This window comes from Dromiciops gliroides, chromosome 4, assembly GCF_019393635.1.
Source record: "Dromiciops gliroides isolate mDroGli1 chromosome 4, mDroGli1.pri, whole genome shotgun sequence".
Lineage (NCBI taxonomy): Eukaryota > Metazoa > Chordata > Mammalia > Microbiotheria > Microbiotheriidae > Dromiciops > Dromiciops gliroides.
This window is the reverse complement of record NC_057864.1, coordinates 390626024-390643927: the sequence shown is the minus strand read 5'-3', so window position 1 is coordinate 390643927 and position 17904 is coordinate 390626024. Positions and strand designations below refer to the sequence as shown.

The 17904-nt window shown below is 40.5% G+C and overlaps 1 protein-coding gene across 1 annotated transcript in view; it reads right to left on the bottom strand.

Annotated features, from left to right (window-relative positions):
* Positions 1-16410, bottom strand: part of PLEKHG1 (pleckstrin homology and RhoGEF domain containing G1) — a 287649-nt gene extending 271239 nt beyond the window's left edge. The window contains exon 1 of the mRNA XM_044003412.1: positions 16284-16410. The gene's annotated coding sequence lies outside the window, so the exon portion shown is untranslated. The remainder of the gene's footprint in view (positions 1-16283) is intronic.
* Positions 16411-17904: the final 1494 nt, after the last annotated feature.

The window sequence follows — 17904 nt, the reverse complement described above, 5'->3', positions numbered from 1 at the left end:
GTTTCATTTAGTAACTTATTCAATAATTAGATTTCACAGGATCTTAGATTTAGAGCTGGAAAGGACCTTCAAAGCCATTCTTACCCCTGCTTTGTAGATAAGGAAACTGAAGCACAGAAAAGCAGAAAAGTTAAATGACTTTCCCTGGGTCATACATCTAGTACCTGAGACAATATCTGAATGGGAATCCTCTTGACTCCAAATTCAGTGCCCCATCCATGATAATCAGGCTTGTAGCTCACTATGGCATAATTCATAAAAGGCAGCTAGGTAGTACAATGGATAGCAGGCCAGGCCTGGAGTCAATGTGTTAAAATTGCATCTTTTTTTTTCTTGGTGAGACAATTAGGGCTAAGTGACTTGCTCAGGGTCACATGGCTAGTAAGTATTAAGTGTCTGAGGCTGGATTTGAACTCAGGTCCTCCTGAATCCAGGGCTGGTTCTCTATCCACTGCGCCACCTAGCTGCCCCAAAATTGTATCTTAATCTGGTCTCGGTCACTACTTTCCCCCCCAGCTTCTAGTTTGTATAGTAAATGTATAAGTAGTTCAGTGTAAATAGCAGTAGCAAGAAGTAAGATTGCAAAAGGGAACCTAGAAATGATATACAAACTGTCCTAAAGATCAAAGGAGTATAATTTACAAATTGCATCACATTTTAATCAAAAGTTACTGGTAATTTATGCCAAATCAAGGGAAGCCATCTAGGCTTTGCTATCTGGGATTTTTAGTCCTCTGATATGTTATTCTCAAATATGTCCAGTAAGACATCCAATAAGTAAGACCAGCAAACACCAAAAGGTGCTGTCATCTCCATTGGGTCCATGCTACTGAATGGTTCCCACTCTAATTCATGTTTATGTGATTATCTGGTCCTCCTCTCTTTCTTGTTCTCTTTTTTTTTCCAGGGCAGTGAGAGTTAAGTGACTTGCCCAGGGTCACACAGCTAGTAAGCTCTTCCTCATTCTCTTCCCCTTGCTGCCTGACTCTGTATCCCTTCTTGCTGCTTGTCTCTGAACCTTCTGTGCTGTTCACCACTATATCCTTTGTGCTTTGTTAAATAAAGTGTGATTGTAATCTCAATTCCCACTGCCATCGAGGTCTTTACCCATGATTACCTGAAGAACTGGGCATGCCTGCCCCGTTTCATAAATTAATAAATTAATGATCAATTTGTAAGCAAACATATTCATTTTTCAAATGAAACAAAAGGGGGGACTGTAATGATTGGAATGATGCCAACCAATCAGCTTGAAGCACTGTGTAAGGACCGCCTCTGTTCCAGACCTATAAAAAGCTTCCACAATCAGCTTGCTAGAGAGTCCCTGATTAAAGCAGGCTTGTGGAGGAGGACTTGAGGAAGAACCCAACCAGGCTGGAACTCTAGGCTAGATAGACCTTTTCTTAACTTTCTGAACTCCTTGTGAATACCTGTATGCTTTAATAAATGTTTAATGCCTAAAGACTGGTGCTAAAGCTTCTAATTTAAGGCAACCTCAATTTAGATTTTAAACATCACAAATTCAGTCAGGAAGATGATTTCAAATCCATTACAAGTTCACTGGCCCTGGAAGCTTTGCCTGATGCTTGTTTCTGATCTGTGTGACTCTGAGGGGCCAGTTACTTAACATGTCTTCCTTAATTGTAAAATGGAGATCATAATAGCATATTCCTCCCAGGGTTGTGGTGAGGATCAAATGAGATATTTGTAAAGTACTTAGCACAGTGCCTGGCATATAGTAGGCACTTGATAAATGCTTATTCTCTTACCCCTTCATTAAAACTTGGAGATGTAGTACCATATTTATGTCAAACTAATTTCTCAAAGTTCCTTTAAGGCTGTACACTTAAAAAATCAAATATAAGATATAGTGCTTAATCCCAGCATTATAATAAGAACATCTAGAAAGAAACAATAGCAAAGTGTTTCTGGACCATGGACAGGGAAATACATTCTCTTCACATAGGAACTTGGTTATGGCTTCAGCTGTGAGAACTGGAAGAAGGCAGGCTGAGTGAGGAAAACTACCCTGGAGGTAATACAAGGGGCAAACCCTTTCTCATATGATAATAGTCTATGACTGTGTCCTTTTACAGTCTGCTTCTCAAGGTACCTCCTCCCATTGCCACCCTCAGGTAATAGTTCCACTGGACAAGTATGATAAGGTAGAATTGGCTCTAGTCTAAGTGTCAGAACACCTTGAGCTTAGTCACTGCCTAGTTATTTGATTTTGGACAATGCACCCCACACTCTGAGCTTCAGTTTATCATCTATTAAATGAGGGGGTTAGACTAGAAGATCCCTAAATTTCCATTTAACAGTCAAAGGAAGGGGGCACCTAGGTGGCGCAGTGGATAAAGCACTAGCCCTGGATTCAGGAGGACCTGAGTTCAAATCCAGCCTCAGACACTTGGCACTTACTAGCTGTGTGACCCTGGGCAAGTCACTTAACCCTCATTGCCCTGCAAAAAAAACAAACAAAAAACCAATAACAATCAAAGGATAAGGTTTGAAACTGTGAAATGTTATTTCATCACAGTTTCCAACCTCTTCCAGTCCTTCTGCTAGCTCCTTTATCATTCCCTGCTCCCCTGCCTATTCTCATTTACTCGTCATTCTCATTTGAATCTCACCTTTAGAAAGATAGCCTTCTAACTTTCCTCATTTCCCAGTTGACATAGGATATAGAATCAATTATTTTTTTTTTCAATTCTTCAAAATAGTTTAGAATTTCACCAGTGTGGGTACTCCTCTCACTGTGGCATATTACAACCCATTAATATCTTAATGTACAGCATTCATTAGTTCTTTTTTTTTTTTGTGAGGCAATTGGGGTTAAATGACTTGCCCAGGGTCACACAACTAGTAAGTGTCAAGTGTCTGAGGCTGAATTTGAACTCAGGTCCTCCTAAATCCAGGGCCAGTGCTCTATCCACTGTACCACCTAGCTGCCCCCTTTCCCATTAGTTCTTAAAGTTACCAGGTAGCCAGCTTTTTGGTGATGAAGCTTTTTAAGATTTATCTAGGCTTGTTCTTGGAAAATATATATATGGTCTTGTGGTAAAAAGTTTTAACAGTCGGTTAGATAATGGAGAGACGCCAGTTTTGGGGTTTTTTTTAGGACCACCCTTTTGGGGAGGAGACCAACAGCATTGCCTGCTGAGCACTCGACTTCTGACTTCTGGGGTGCGAGCTTAAAAGGCAAGGAGAGAACGGAAGTGAGAGCTTTTTCCTGATCCGCTGGTCTCCTGGCTGCGCTGCACAGACAGACACGGACTGGAGTTTGACTCGGCCCGGCTCTCGGTTAACAGCACACGCTTGACTTGGTCTCTCTCCCCAAAAGTGGCCTTGGGTTTTGGTGAGTTTTATATAGAATATAGACTAAGCCTAGACTTAAGACGATTTGTATTGTATACTACTCATGCCACAGATGCTATGTGTAATTGTCAGTGAGTGTACCTTAGGTTAAGGGAGAAAATGTTTTGTAGTTACTATTCTTACTGCCCCATCTTAGTAAAGCCTTTTGCTTTGAGCTAAATGTCTATTGGTTGATTGTTAAGAGGAAGTTCGCCAATGGGGCTCTTGAACTATAGTTTGGGAGCAGAGGAAAGGGAGTAATAGCCACTCTCCAGGGGTTCAACCTATAAATGTGAGAGCATTAGCAATCTTTCTCCTCCCTCCAGGGAAATTCTACATATTAAACAAGAAAGTGGCGTCATATAGTAGAAGACCATACAGATAAAAAACAAATGTTTCTGTGTTTCTAGTTTATTATTGATTAAGACAATTGGATTGGCATTACAACTTCTGTTTTAAAAAATATATTTTCAAGATCATGTCAAAGCAATTTCTTCCAAATTATTTTAGAAGAAAAAAAGATGAGAACATGATTTTTCCAATGAACCATGGACTATTCTTTGAAATCATCCCTATTCTTAAAAGTTTTTAGAGTTGGGATTTCAATTTCATTTTGAATCCATTGACAAGTCCATGGGGATCACAGTTTTCAGGACCCAGTCCTTGTATCACATACTTCAACAACTAAGTAGCTCAGCAGCACTTTGCAGGCAATTTAATTTAAAGAGCAGACCTCATCCAGCATTCTGGATCATCTTAAATGACATTATATAACCTCTACATGGTTATTGCATAATTTTAAAAAGGAAAAAAAATCATTTAAGTGTTATCATCTAACAAGAAGAAGGAAAAAAAGCCAAGACCACCAAACGTATTCTTTTTCCCTCATGGCTCAATAGGAGACTATTCCAACAATCTTACAATTAATTTAAACTCCAAATCATTTCCCTAAATGGATGCCAGGATTCCTCAGCCAATCCAATAAACTGTGCTTCCTTCAGTTCTGTTACCACATCTGTATCATTCTGACAGCTCCACCCTTGATATATTCATTTTTTAATAATCCATGAAAATATCAGTGTGTAAAGGGACCTTCATGGTTCTGGAGGGGGCTTTTCTTTGAAAATTAATTTTAAAGTCACTGTCTACCTTTACAACCCAAATATGCTATCACTTTTAGACCCTACTCTTTTAAATCACTTTGAGATTTGCCAGGGGCAGGGGTGGGTGGGTGGGTGGTGCTGGTAGGAAGAAGTGATTTTCTTTATTTATATTTTAATAATTTTTAGTTCTTATATTATACAAAGTTACATAATTACAGGTTTTTAAGTTATAGTTTTTTAAAAAATAAAATGTCTGTAAATTATCATCATGTAAGATTTTTATTCCAATTTCTATTTGAATGTGAGCCACTGAAGAGCAGGGATAGGAGCTTGAATCTAAGAAATCTACTAGTGTAATATACTTATATACAGAAACTTAGTTTTATGTTCAGAAAAAAGGGAGGAAACTCAGGTTCATCTGCTCCAGAAACGACAGCTTTTCCTTTAGCAGCGGCACATAAGAGAAGTCCAGATGTTCGAACTTGAGGTCTGTCTGTAATCACACAAACCACCAGAACCCTAATGCTGTAATGGCAGCATACCATCAGCCTCCACCCCTCTCCCTGTGACCTCACCTCTTCACTATGCCTCCCTTGTATAAGCTCCCTCCACATGTTTCCTGGATTCCCATTCACAATACAGGGACAGCATCAAATAATGCTAGCAAAACTTTTATTAGCATAGCCCCAGATCCTTTTCAATATGCACCGCCCTCCACTTCTCTACTCAGAGAGTTGCCATTCAGTTCTATCAGGGGTCCACCTGAAGAATTCCTAAGAAAACACCAGGGTCTTTCATCCTAAGATAAGGCAAAAGGAGGTGCCAGGTAGGAAAAGGAGGGGGAAAAAAGTACTGAACTTTGTACATTGTGAGAAGGGTGGGAGGAAACTTTCAGCACTTATTTGGGCCAAGGGGGAAGCAGACAAGGATCCATGCTTAGGCTTTAGTGAGTAACAAGTATGGTACAGGGGGCAAGGTGTGGGAATGAAAGAAAAGAAAGGGAAAGACTCACAACAATCCAGAAAAGAGATATCAAGGGGCAGCTAGGTGGTGCAGTGGATAGAGCACCGGCCCTGAAGTCAGGAGGACCTGAATTCAAATCTGCCCTCAGATACTTGACACTTACTAGCCGTGTGACCATCGGCAATTCACTTAACCCAATTGCCTCTCCAAAAAAAAAGAGAGAGGGAGGGGGGGGGAGGGAGAGAGAGAGAGAGAGAGAGAGAGAGAGAGAGAGAGAGAGAGAGAGAGAGAGAGAGAGAGAGAGAGAGATAACATGGGGGTAAGGAGGAAGGTCATGATCTAAAGGTTGCCCTGTGAGGGACTTCAAACTTTTTGGTTACAATTGAAATTAAGCTTTATAATTGCTACACACAAAAAAGAGAACACATTCTGTTACTGTTAAGCAAACCTTGCTATTGCCAAGGTCTTCCATTAGGGCAGCCAGACCCTGAGAAGTTAAGGGAGGAGACAAGGAACATTAGGGGTGGGCAGCAGCTGCTTAAAACTTAACATATGCAACATTTTGACCAGGATCATGAGTTTCGAGAGTTGTCAGGAGAAGAGGGATCTGGGGACATTTTATTCAATAAAATAAGAAGAATTAGGGAGGATAGGAAGAGAGCACTGCTTAGAGCCCTGCAATTTTTGGCAGCTTGCCAATGGAGGGGGAAAATGCTGGTTTAGAATGAAGCCCCTTCCATTTCATTGTCAGAAAGGACATATTTAGTTAGGGAGAGGATTAGCCCCTTGGGATAGGGGAAGATAAAAAGAGAGTATTTGTATTAAATGAAGTCAAGAAAACTAGAAAGAAGCTCACACCACTTTAATGTCTTTATTGCACTTTGGAAACCATTTAAATACATTTAGTATTCACACATTCCTGTAGAGAGCTGCCAAAAAGGAATTACTTTATCAGAATAGCACTTCAACTTTGTTCCTTAGAGAAGGACAAGAAGACTAAAGCTTCAAGACCCAGGGTGAAAATTTTCAACCATCAATACTACCAGTGAGGACTGGAAGAACTTATATTCATATAAAACTTCAAGAGATACCCAAGTAGGAAGGGAAACAAGTTATATTATCTCCATTTTACTGGCAAGGAAACTGAGGTTAAGAGAATTTCAGTGATTTGCTCACAGTCACAAAGGTAGGAATTATGTCAGACTCAGTTCTTTCAACTCCAAGTGCAGCATCCTTTATTATTTTTGGTCATCGTGCCTCTTTTTAGTGTCCATAACACATTATGTGTCAGGAAATGAAATATGCAAACTAACTTCCACTTTGCCTTAAGGAAATACACTAGGGTGCTCACCTGTTCAGTATTACAGGTGGATATAATAAGGGCTCATTCACTTATCTAGCATCTACTGTATGCAAGAAACTTTGTATGGGGGTGGGGGCAATAAAAGATCCTCACAACCTGGCCCGTGTTCTAAAGGACCCTTTTCTCTTGTATTGAATGGTAGGTTATCGCTTCCACATTTGGACTTTCCCCATCACAGTTTTGAAATATCACACATTGGCATAAAAATTAAATGGGAATTTTGGGGGAGTCTTGCAGAAGTCACAATTGACACGAGAAGACTAGTAGATGACAGAAAAAGTTTAGAATCTTAGAAATGCATAAAATATATGTATAGTATTGTATAATATCAAGAAAAAGTGAAGGATATCTGTGAAGCCAGAAGACTTCTTCTCTGGTATGAAGGGAAGGTCAAAACATTTTATGAGAACTTTCTACATCAAGAGGGTGGTCCGCTCCTAGCCCCCTCAATCTGGATGGGATAACTGTATACAAGTATTGATGTAGTAAATGCTAAGCATTTATATAAAATGCAGAGAAAAAATGCTTTAGGAGCTGAGACAGAGATCATTTCTAGCTGAGATAATCATGGAAGGCTTCATACTTGACTTTTGAAGACCTTGGTGGATTCGTAGGGAGGATATTGGGAAGTAGGGAGAAGGGCATTAATAAAAGATAATGGGAGAAAAACACATGTATACAAGGAATAGTCTGTAGAATGTATTAGGAGAAGTAGAAAGTTCACATGGGAATTGAGTGTAGAAAGTAAATTGGAATTCCATGGGGGAGGACCTTGAATTATTTTCACTATAAGCAAGTACAGATTAAGGACCCTAGCTATCTGAAGCTCCATATGCTATCATAAAAACAGCTATGCAACATTTTTGGTGACAATGATTCAATACTCATTCAGAAAGAGATGGCACGTGAGAAAAGGAAGGCAATAAAGCTTCCATCACCACACTGGATCACAGACATAGAACTGGAAGTGGGTCTCAGAGGCCAGTCATCTCCTTCTACAGGTGAAGGACCTGAGAATTAGATTGAAATGATTTGCCCAATGTCCTACAGGCAGGAAGTATCAGAGGCAAAATTTGAACCTAGGTCCTTTAGCATTCTTTTCCCTATTCCATGCTAATGACAGTTTAGAAAGAGGAGCTATCATTACAGGTGCATGTAATTGATTTTCAGAGTCCAAACAGATTGGATAGGGCAGAGACTATGCCACAGTGAGGGCTCCTTAAGCTCTACTGTCACAGCAAACATTCCCATGCAATGCCATTTTACAGTAATGTCTTCTAGTTGTAGAGCAAGTAGCTCTGCTTTCATCCTTTGCTTATGTTAGTATGACTAAATACCCAAGAGGCTCATTCATCCTCCATCCTCTGCCACTCTACTCTCCACACTGCAGCATTGTGCAAACAGTCAAAGACCGATGGAATTTTCACTCTGTCTCCACCAAGATTTGCCAATAGAAAACAATAATGAGATCTTTGTCTTCTTATGAACAAATGAATTTACATCACAACTTACTAATGCAATAACATTTCTTTTTTTTGTTTGTTTGTTTTGTTTTTGTTTCTTGGCCAGGCAATGAGGGTTAAGTGACTTGCCCAGGGTCACACAGCTAGTAAGTGTCAAGTGACTAAGGCCGGATTTAAACTCAGGTCCTCCTGAATCGAGGGCTGGTGCTCTATCCACTACACCACCTAGCTGCCCTCTGCAATAACATTTCTAACACTGTTTCCATAATAGAATTTTAAAATTATTATAGCTACTATTTACACCATCATCATTATCATCAACAACAACAAGGTCCTCATCATCGCAGCTAATAGTTACATTGCACTCAGCTTTGCAAAGGGCTTTAGATAAATTCTTATTTGATTTTCACAACAAACCTGATATTGTTTTCTCAATTTTGGAGATGGGGAAATTGAGGCTGAGGGAGGTTAAGTAACTTGCCCAGAGTCATAGAGTTCGTGTCTGAGGCCAAATTCAAATTCAGATCTCCCTGATTTTATAACCAACATTGTACCCAATATGGCGCTTAGGCATGGAAAGAGTCTAGTTTAGGAAGAATTGCAAAAGGCACCTATAAAGGAGTCTGACCATTACTAAAAATCCAACAGGTTCTATAATTTATAGGCAGCACCATGTTTAGAGCAATTTCCTGTCCCCTCTTTTCCTCCTTCCCCTCCTCCCCATCTTTGAGATTCTTCTTTTATAAGAGAGACCATTAAACTGGAAGAACCCATCATTTTGTTTTTCTCCACTCTCAGAAGTGTTTTTTTTGCCAATGACCAAATTTATCAATAATATTTAAATCAATATCAATATTTATATCAATAATATTTAAATAAGAAACATACCAGAAGTTTCTTGGAGGTAATTTTTTCTGTTGTTGGTGGTGGGGCAATGAGGGTTAAGTGACTTGCCCAGGGTCACAAAGGTAGTTAGTGTCAAATGTCTGAGGTCGGACTTGAACTCAGGTCTTCCTGAATCCAGGGCCAGTGCTTGCCACCTAGCTGCCCCAGAGGTAATTTTTACTGATATTCCACTGTAGAACAATAGAAAAAGTGAATTATTAACAGGCAAATATGTAATCACTAGAAACTATTTTCTTTCTGAACGTGGGCAAGTCACTTTCTCTAGATGGATCTCAGTGTTCCCATTTGTAAAATGAGGAAGCTTGACAAGATGAGCTTTAATGTCCCTTTCAGTTCAGAAGTTCTATGATCCCAAGATACTATTTGCTGTATCAAAGATTTAAGGTAAAGATATTTTAGACATCTGTTAAAACAACAAGATCTTTTGGCCGGATGATTCTTATTATAGCAGTTTTTAAAATGTCACCTGTTCCTACTTGTTGTTCAGTCATTTTTCAGTTGTGTCCAACTTTTTGTGACTCCATTTGGGGGTTTCTTGGCAAAGATACTGGAATGGTTTGCTATTTCCTTCGCCAGCTCATTTTACAGATGAGCTGTTTCACTCTATTTGTGAAGGTGAAGTGACTTGCCGAGGGTCACAGAGTTAGTAAGTGTCTGAGGCTGGATTTGAACTCAGCCTTTCCTGACTTCCCAGCAACTCTATTCACTGTGGCACCTAGCTGCCCCACTTATTCCTACAATTCAGCTCCATTCAGCCTCATCCAGGGCCTTCAGTCTTTATAAAATGTATAATCTTTAAATTGTGATATTTAAAATATTTAAATTGTGACCTTTAAATTCTTTAAAATATCAGAGTGGATAACTCTTCCTGGGTAAGCTTTGAAAAGGCATTTGGACAAAAGCAAAACAATTCTAACCTTCTTAGTACTTGAGATAAATATGATGAATTCAAAATGCTTTCCTTGTGTAGTATTAACAATGAATCTTTAAGGCATCCCCTTTCTTCATTGCATCCTCTCCCTTCTCCCTACTCTCATGACCCTTATATTTTCCCAGAGATTCATTATGTTGGTCTGGTGCCACTGTAATGTTCTCCTTTTTTTTGGGGGGGTCACTATTGTTGTTCAGTCATGTCTGACTCTATGGTTTTCTTGGCAAAGTTACTGGAGTGGTGTGCCATTTCCTTCACCAGTGTATCCCCATTTTACAGATGAGGAAGTAAGGCAAATAAGGGGTTAAGTGACTTGCCCAGAGTCACATAGCTAGTGTCTGAGGCCAAATTTGAATTTAGATCTTCCTTATTTTAGGCCCAGTGCAGCATCTACTACACCACCTAGATGCCTTTAGGAGGGTGGGGGGTTGTCAGATGAATGTAAATACTGAAGTCCATTTTTCTGAGAAATTTAATAAATAAGAAATATGAAGGAATATAACATATGATGAATTCTAGCTGTTTAGCAGCAGCTCACCATCTGCCAGAAGAACTAGTTAAAATTACACTTGGAAAACCCTGATTCAGGGTGTATTCATCTGAGAATTCTATGTGTGCAGATTAAAAAGGCATTTACTGGCTCAAAAACCACAAAAACTAGTTTATATGAACAATCAGTTCTTGATTATCTGTGGATAGATAACCCAGGCTGATGAGGAGCTCATTTGAACCATCTAGTCTCCATGCCACCCAGTTTTGCAGTATAAATCTTGACCACTCTCCAGCTAGGCAGATTTACCAGAGGTTTTTAATGCTCTATGTGGATGCTTTGCTTAATTAGTGTGGATGATAAAGTATTTAGTTCTTAAGTGGAAATGGATTCATAGTCAAGTGGATGAGCCAAAACTCCATAGCTCTGAATGCATGAATGATTTTCAATTCAAGTTTTCATTCTTTAACAATGTGCCAACAAAACAACATTATGGTTGTCTATAAGACACAATCATCTTTTGTTGTTTTTCTAGGTTTTGTCCAGAAAATGCCTTGACTTCAAATTACTGGCCCCAAGGGGTGAAACATTAAATACACTAAGAAATCTGCATTAATGATAATAACTAACTTTACATAGCACCTTAACATTTGCAAAACACATTTCATTTATTATCTCATTTGATCCCCACAACAATTTTGTGAGGTGGGTACCATTACTGCATTTTACAAATGAAGAAACTGAACTGAGAACACTTAAGTGACTTGTCTGGGGTCACAGAGTCCATAGCTGAGGCAAAATCTTTCTGACTTCAAAGCTTATCACTTCATCCACTCACTACACCACCTAATTAGCTGCTTCATTAGAGATGAGATAATTTTTTTCAGATTGAAAAAAAAGCTAAAAATTTAATTTCTCAGTGGAAAAAAAATTATTGAACTCTCTAGAAAGTCTATTTCTCATAGATTTTCCCTCCTTGAACTTACAGGTAAATAAGATGAGCATTTCCCTATACACTGGAGAAGAAAAGTGAATTGCACTTGAAGCTATGTATGTCCACCATGTAGAAATTAGCAAGTCATTAACATTTTAGTTGCAAGAAAAGGCATCACAGCACTGGGGAAAGCTGGACTGGGAGTTCCCAGTCTCTTATGTCTCTTCAACTTTCTTATTCATTACAGAGCAAAGGACCTGGGTTCTAGTTTTGGTTCTATCACTAAATAGTTGTGAAACCTTAGGTACCAACCTCTTCAGGGCTCAATTTCCTTATCTATAAGCTGAGGGGAATGATGGCACTGAACAAGAGAATTTCTAATGTACTTTCCCATTCTAAGAGTCTAACCATCTTAGATATCTGGGTGAAGAGATCATTTAAAATGAAAAGAAATTTTAAAAAGAGATCCAATATGTGTATGTATATGTGAAACCAAATATTTGTAAAGAGCTTAGCACAGTGCCTGGCACATAGTAGGCACTTACTAAATAGTTGTTTCCTTCTTCCCTGTAGATTTTTTTGCATTTGAACAGCTGCATGTGTTTATAAATGTAATCTTTATATAAATGTTTAAACCACACATATACTCATGTATGCATGCACATATATGCACACACACATGTGTCTATATGTACAATGCATTGACTATATATGTGTGCATGTACCTATACATATACACATGCACATATATAGATATAAGTATAGGTTTGGGTATGGGGGGAGAGAGAGAGAGAGAGAGAATGGGGAAAGTGAGAAAGAACATTTTTGTTTTCCCCTAGCTAATGTAGTTCTTCTCCCTAGTGCAATCACTTCCTTTCAGCTTAAAAAAAAATAGCCAAAAGATTTTTCTGTGATGTTTCCACTTCATACTATCCTGGTGGAGCACTGAACATTAGTCAAACTCTTTGAATTACAATGTAACCTATTACAGAAGTAGTAAAACTGAAGTGGTGAGGCAATTGTCCATGTAACTCATTGTAGGCAGGAGGGTTGCTATTGAGGAAAAGTAGGATTTAAGACATGAATTACCCTGGATTACATACATTTATCATGTTAAACAAGTGAGTCCTTAATAACTCTCCTTTTCCTATTTCTACAAAGCAGGAGTTATACTATGGGTTCCTATTTAGATGATCTGAGGAAGACAAAAGTGTAATCATTATCATTATTCAACAGTGACTTGTTTGAGGGGGGAGAGAAAGATCAGTGATGTCGGTGGGCTCTGAAAAGAAAACTTGTCACTGGCAAGATCCTACCTATGTCAATTCAATGGCAGTGATAGTGACATTTGAAATAGGACAAGAAGCTGCTTGAAATGAGGACTCAAGAGCAAACCATGAAAATATTGTTTTTCCCCACAACATTGTCTCTTCCTTTCATGATGGATCTAGTTTTGGTTTTAAATCCTTTCAAACTACCAGGGTTATGAATTTTTGCTTCAAAAAGAACTACAAAAACTTAGAAGCCAAGATAACAACCAAACTTTTAATATTTTGCCAATTTAACCTATGTGTCTTTTTTTCTATAATGCTAAAGAATAACCATTCTGGGACTCCATCTTTTTTCCATCTGTAAGATAAGAGCAGGTTGGACAAGATTCGATTCAACAAACATTTATTAAACATCTACTAAAAGGAAATAAGACACTATCCTTAGGCACTAGGGATATATATGTATATATACATATATGATATATAAATATATGCACACGTGTGTGAGTATGTACATATACACATTCACATACATGCACATATACATATCGATCCCATGCTCCAGGGGTCTACATTCCTCTGTGTTTTGAGTGAAGTAACATATAGATGGATAAGTAAATAAAATATATGTACAATTTATACATATGGACTGAGCACAGGAGTTAGGATGAAAGGACTTGGGTTTAAAACCTAGCTCTAATGGTTACTACCTGTCTGTTGTTGTTATTGTTCACTTTGTCTGACTTTTCATGACTCCATTTGGGATTTTCTCTGAAAACACACACACACACACACACACACACACACACACACACACACACTGGAGTGGTCTCCAGTTCATTTTACAGAGAAGGAAACTGAAGCAAATCAAGTGAAGTGACTTGCCCAGGGTCACACACAGGTAGTGGGCAGTTAGGTGGCCCAGTGGACAGTGTTGACCCCAGAGTCAAGGAAGACAGACCTGAGTTCAAATCTGGCCTTAGATACTTGCTAGTTGTATGACCCTGGTCAAGTTGCTTAGCCTTGTTTGCCTCAGTTATTCATTTGTGAAATCAATTGGAGGAGGAAATGTCAAACCAATCCAGTATCTTTGCCAAGAATACCCCAAATGGGGTCGTTCAGGGTTGGATACAACTGAAACAGCTCAACAACAGCAAATAAATATTTGTTGACTGACTGGAATACATTCCTTGATGTTATTACGTGGTCCTTCATCACATTAACTAAGAGTAAGCTAAGATACTGGAGAACACTTCCTGACTCCAGGCCTGGAACTCTACCCACTGTGCTACCTAGCTGCCCACTACCTGAGCCAAATAATTTAACATCTCAGGACCCCAGTTTCTCCTCTGTAAAATGAAGGTTGGTAGACCAGAGGGCCTCCTGGGTCTCTTCTAGTTATTAGGAACTATGATCCTAAGGAAAGTAATTTGGAGAAGCACTCAAAACTATTAACTACTAAGCCAGTAGTTGTAGGAAGTGTGTGAAAGAAGTCAGGAAAGGCCTTATGTAGGAAGTGACACCTGAACTATGCTTTGAAGGAAGGTAGGGATGCTAGGAGAAGGTGAAAAGATTATATTCCAGACATGAGAGACTATGGTGTAGAGTCAAAACCAATGAGGGACTACTGAGACTCTATATTCCAACCTCTTCATTTTATATTTGAGGAAAATAAAGACCTAGGGAGCTTCAGTAACTTGCCCATGTAGTAAGTATTAGAGGTAGTATCTGAAACAAGGCCATTTAACTCCAGAGTCTGCACCCTTTTCACTAATTCTCAAAATCTCCAATCTCTTCATTTCCCATGAGTTTGTCAGCTATTGTAGGGTAGTGGCCGGCTTTGGCCTTTTTTGTAGCCTTGGGGCTTAGCACAATGCCTGGCAAATAGTGGGCACTTAATAACCGTACTTAATTGATTGACATTAAGACCGACATTGCTGATCACTGACCTCTCAAAATCAAATCCCTTTTTATGGGATCCAGTCTTAACAACAATAAAAATGCATGTGCTAAAATTCACTAACTCATGGTAGTATAAAAGAATCCTACGATTCTTCACAAAATAAGGATTACACCAAGCAAACTTCAATACACGATTAAAAAAAGAAAAGAATGGGCTCACAGCTAATAGGTGAAATGCAGCAGGTTTTGTTTGTTTTTTTCTTCTTCTGAGCATAAGCAGAAAAATCATCCTGACTAGATGTAGCTTAAAAAGCCAACTCTTAAGAACACACAAAGAGAGAGAAAGTTGGCCCTGTGTCGTCTAGATCAGTAGCTGCTTTTTAAAGGGGCTGGCTAAGCATTGTTTAAGGAATCTCCCCTCTCCCCGCTCAAATGTCAGAAACTTGAATAAAGTTGAAGCGAAAAAGGTATGATGTTTTACCTCCAAGGAGAGGTGCCGGATACTTTCAGCTTTTTCAAACCACACACATCATTCTTTGGAACGGTGTTATCACCAATAAATCGCATGCAATCAAGAGCTCTCCTTTATAGCCGAGGCTAGCGTCTTCTAAGTTAGAGTTTGGGCGCTTTAGATCCCTGTGTGTGTTTGGAGGACTGGGGGCGGGGTAAACGAGGGAAGGCCGGTGAGTCCTACTATACTCAAACGCCAGGAACCTTTTAGCGGTCAGGGAGATGCCAGAGGCGGTGGGAAGGATGTCTTGAACGCCCGTTCCGAGTTTTGTTGATGGGAACCGGGTGGAGGTGGGGGGCGCGGAGGAGAATAAGGTTTTGTTAGTTGTTCCTGCTGCTGTTGTTGTAGTAAGGCTAGATCCAAATAGATAATGTTTCTCTTAGGAGACAGCAGCCCTTTCACTCTCTGACTGAAAGTTAAAGCACTGGAGGGAGCACCAGAGAGCTGAGGCATCTAATAATCTCCAGGTGGCCCCGGGCAGCACAAGAGGGCGGGGATCGGAGAACTAGGGTCAAGGTTGTTCTCTTTAACCCAGTCTCGGACTGGGGGTGGGGGTGAGTGGTGTTCCCGAACATGAAAGGCTCACCCCTTCCCCACAATTTGTCCCCGCCCCTTAGATTCTAGCCCCCTTTGTAATAAAAGGTAGTATTTATATAGTGCTTTAAGGTTTGCAACACACTTTACAAGTGTTATCTCGTTTGATCGTTGACACATGTTATCTCGCTTGATACTTCCTTGGGCTGAATGCCCCCTCCCCCCCCCTACATTTTTTATCCACCGCAACAGCAGACATCGTCCCCATGCCAATCAACACCGACACACCAGCTCCACGATGAGCGGGGGGGCGGGTAGAAAAAAGCCCCGAAACTATCCCCAACTTTTCCATTTGCAGATTTAAGGGGAGTTTAGCCAGGTTGCCCGAGTTCCCATCCGGATCCCTTTCCTTCACTGTCTATACCATGGCCAGAGGGGACAGAAGCTTGAAGGAGGGAGAAAAGAAGAGCGAGAAGAGCGTACTTCTAGTCCCCGACATCAAGAGAGAAGTTGCAGCCAGGCGGTCAAACAAAGCCCCCGAGCGTCCCTACTCACCGGAGCCAGGCAGCCTCCGCTGGGGACCGGGGGCTATGCCCCAGAGCCGGCATCCAGGGCCGCCACCCAGGCTCTCCGCAGGTATCCCGGGCGGGGAGTGGACGGAGGGCAGGGCGCTCGTCTCCTCACCCAGCCAGCCTCAGGCGGCGTCCCAGCGGGAAGCCGGCAGCGCGCAGCCTAAAGGTGGCCAGGTCCCCACTGCGCTCCGCAAGCTGCTCTGGCTTTCTGTAAAGTGCAGCGGGCAGGCAGCCGCGGCAGCAGCAGCAGCAGCTGCTCCAGCAGCAGCTCGGACTCCAAACTTCCTCTTCCTCTGGCTACTGCTGTTGTTACTATGCTTCGTTCGCCACCCCTCCACCTCCCCCCACCCTCCTCCTCCGCGAGCTCCTGCAGTCCCAGCCCCACTGCTCTGCTGCTGCGGCTGCTGCTCCAGCCCAGTCCGCCCCTCCCCTCCCCTCCCCTTGGGAGGCAGAGATCCCTCCTGGTTCAGGGCTCCAGTCTTCAGCCACACAAGGCAACTGATCTGGCTGCCCCTTCCTTTTTCCCACCCCCCACCACTTTTCCTCAGGGGCATAAAAGGTGGAAGAGCGAGTGGGGACTCGGTGGAATTGGGATGAGACAGAGATTTAGCACTTGGACTTGTCTCTGGAGCAGAGCCAAAGAGAGCAATCAAATTACAGCCCCGGGGGAAAAAGTGAAAAAACAAAAATACCCTGAGCTACTGTCCTCTCACTCACCACACTTCTTTACATTTTCATAGACCTTAATGTTTTTGGGTTGTTTGTTTTTAGCTATTTGTTGGTTCATTATATCTATCGAATTTCTTTAAAATGAAAAAGGGGTATTTTTCTTCTTATTAAGTCAGTCTTTAAAGAAGACCAATTTTCGAATATTCGAAAAGAGGGGAAATGCCTCTTACTGTTTCCTACTACATTCACCAAATAAAAAGTTGGCAGTTTCCACTTATTTTAAAGCAATGCATCTATTTAACAAATTGTATTAGATAATATCTTTGTTTAGGAAAAAAAACCCTTCATGACGGACCAGACAGATTTTTAGCAAAGTTAATTGATAATTCAATGAAAAGTGTTTTTAAAAGGTTATCTTTGAGGCTTCACTCTGCCTCAACTCTAATATCCACTTTCCAAGGTCTTCTCCCTTATGGGTCTCCACCCTCTAACCCCGGGGGCTGTCTAGCCTCTAGTAATAATGTCTCTAGTAATGTCATAATTATTATATGATTACATATATATGTGTATGTATATATATATATACACACACACACATACATATACATATACATATGAACCATAACAGTAGCCTACTAACAAGTCTTTCTCGATATTTTTTTTTTGCGGGTCAATGAAGGTAAAGTGACTTGTCCAGGGTCACACAGCTATTAAGTGTTAAGTGTCTGAAGGCAGATTTGAACTTAGGTCCTCCTGAATCTAGGGCCGGTGCTATATCCACTGCGCCACCTAGCTGCCCCCTCGATATTCTTTTAAACCCGCTCAGAATCAGAACACCTTTCACATTCTTATCTGAGTTAGCTTTCTTAACACTTTACATCTTTGTTGTGGTTTGTCCTTCATTCTCAAAGAGGACCATGACACTGGGGTTATGT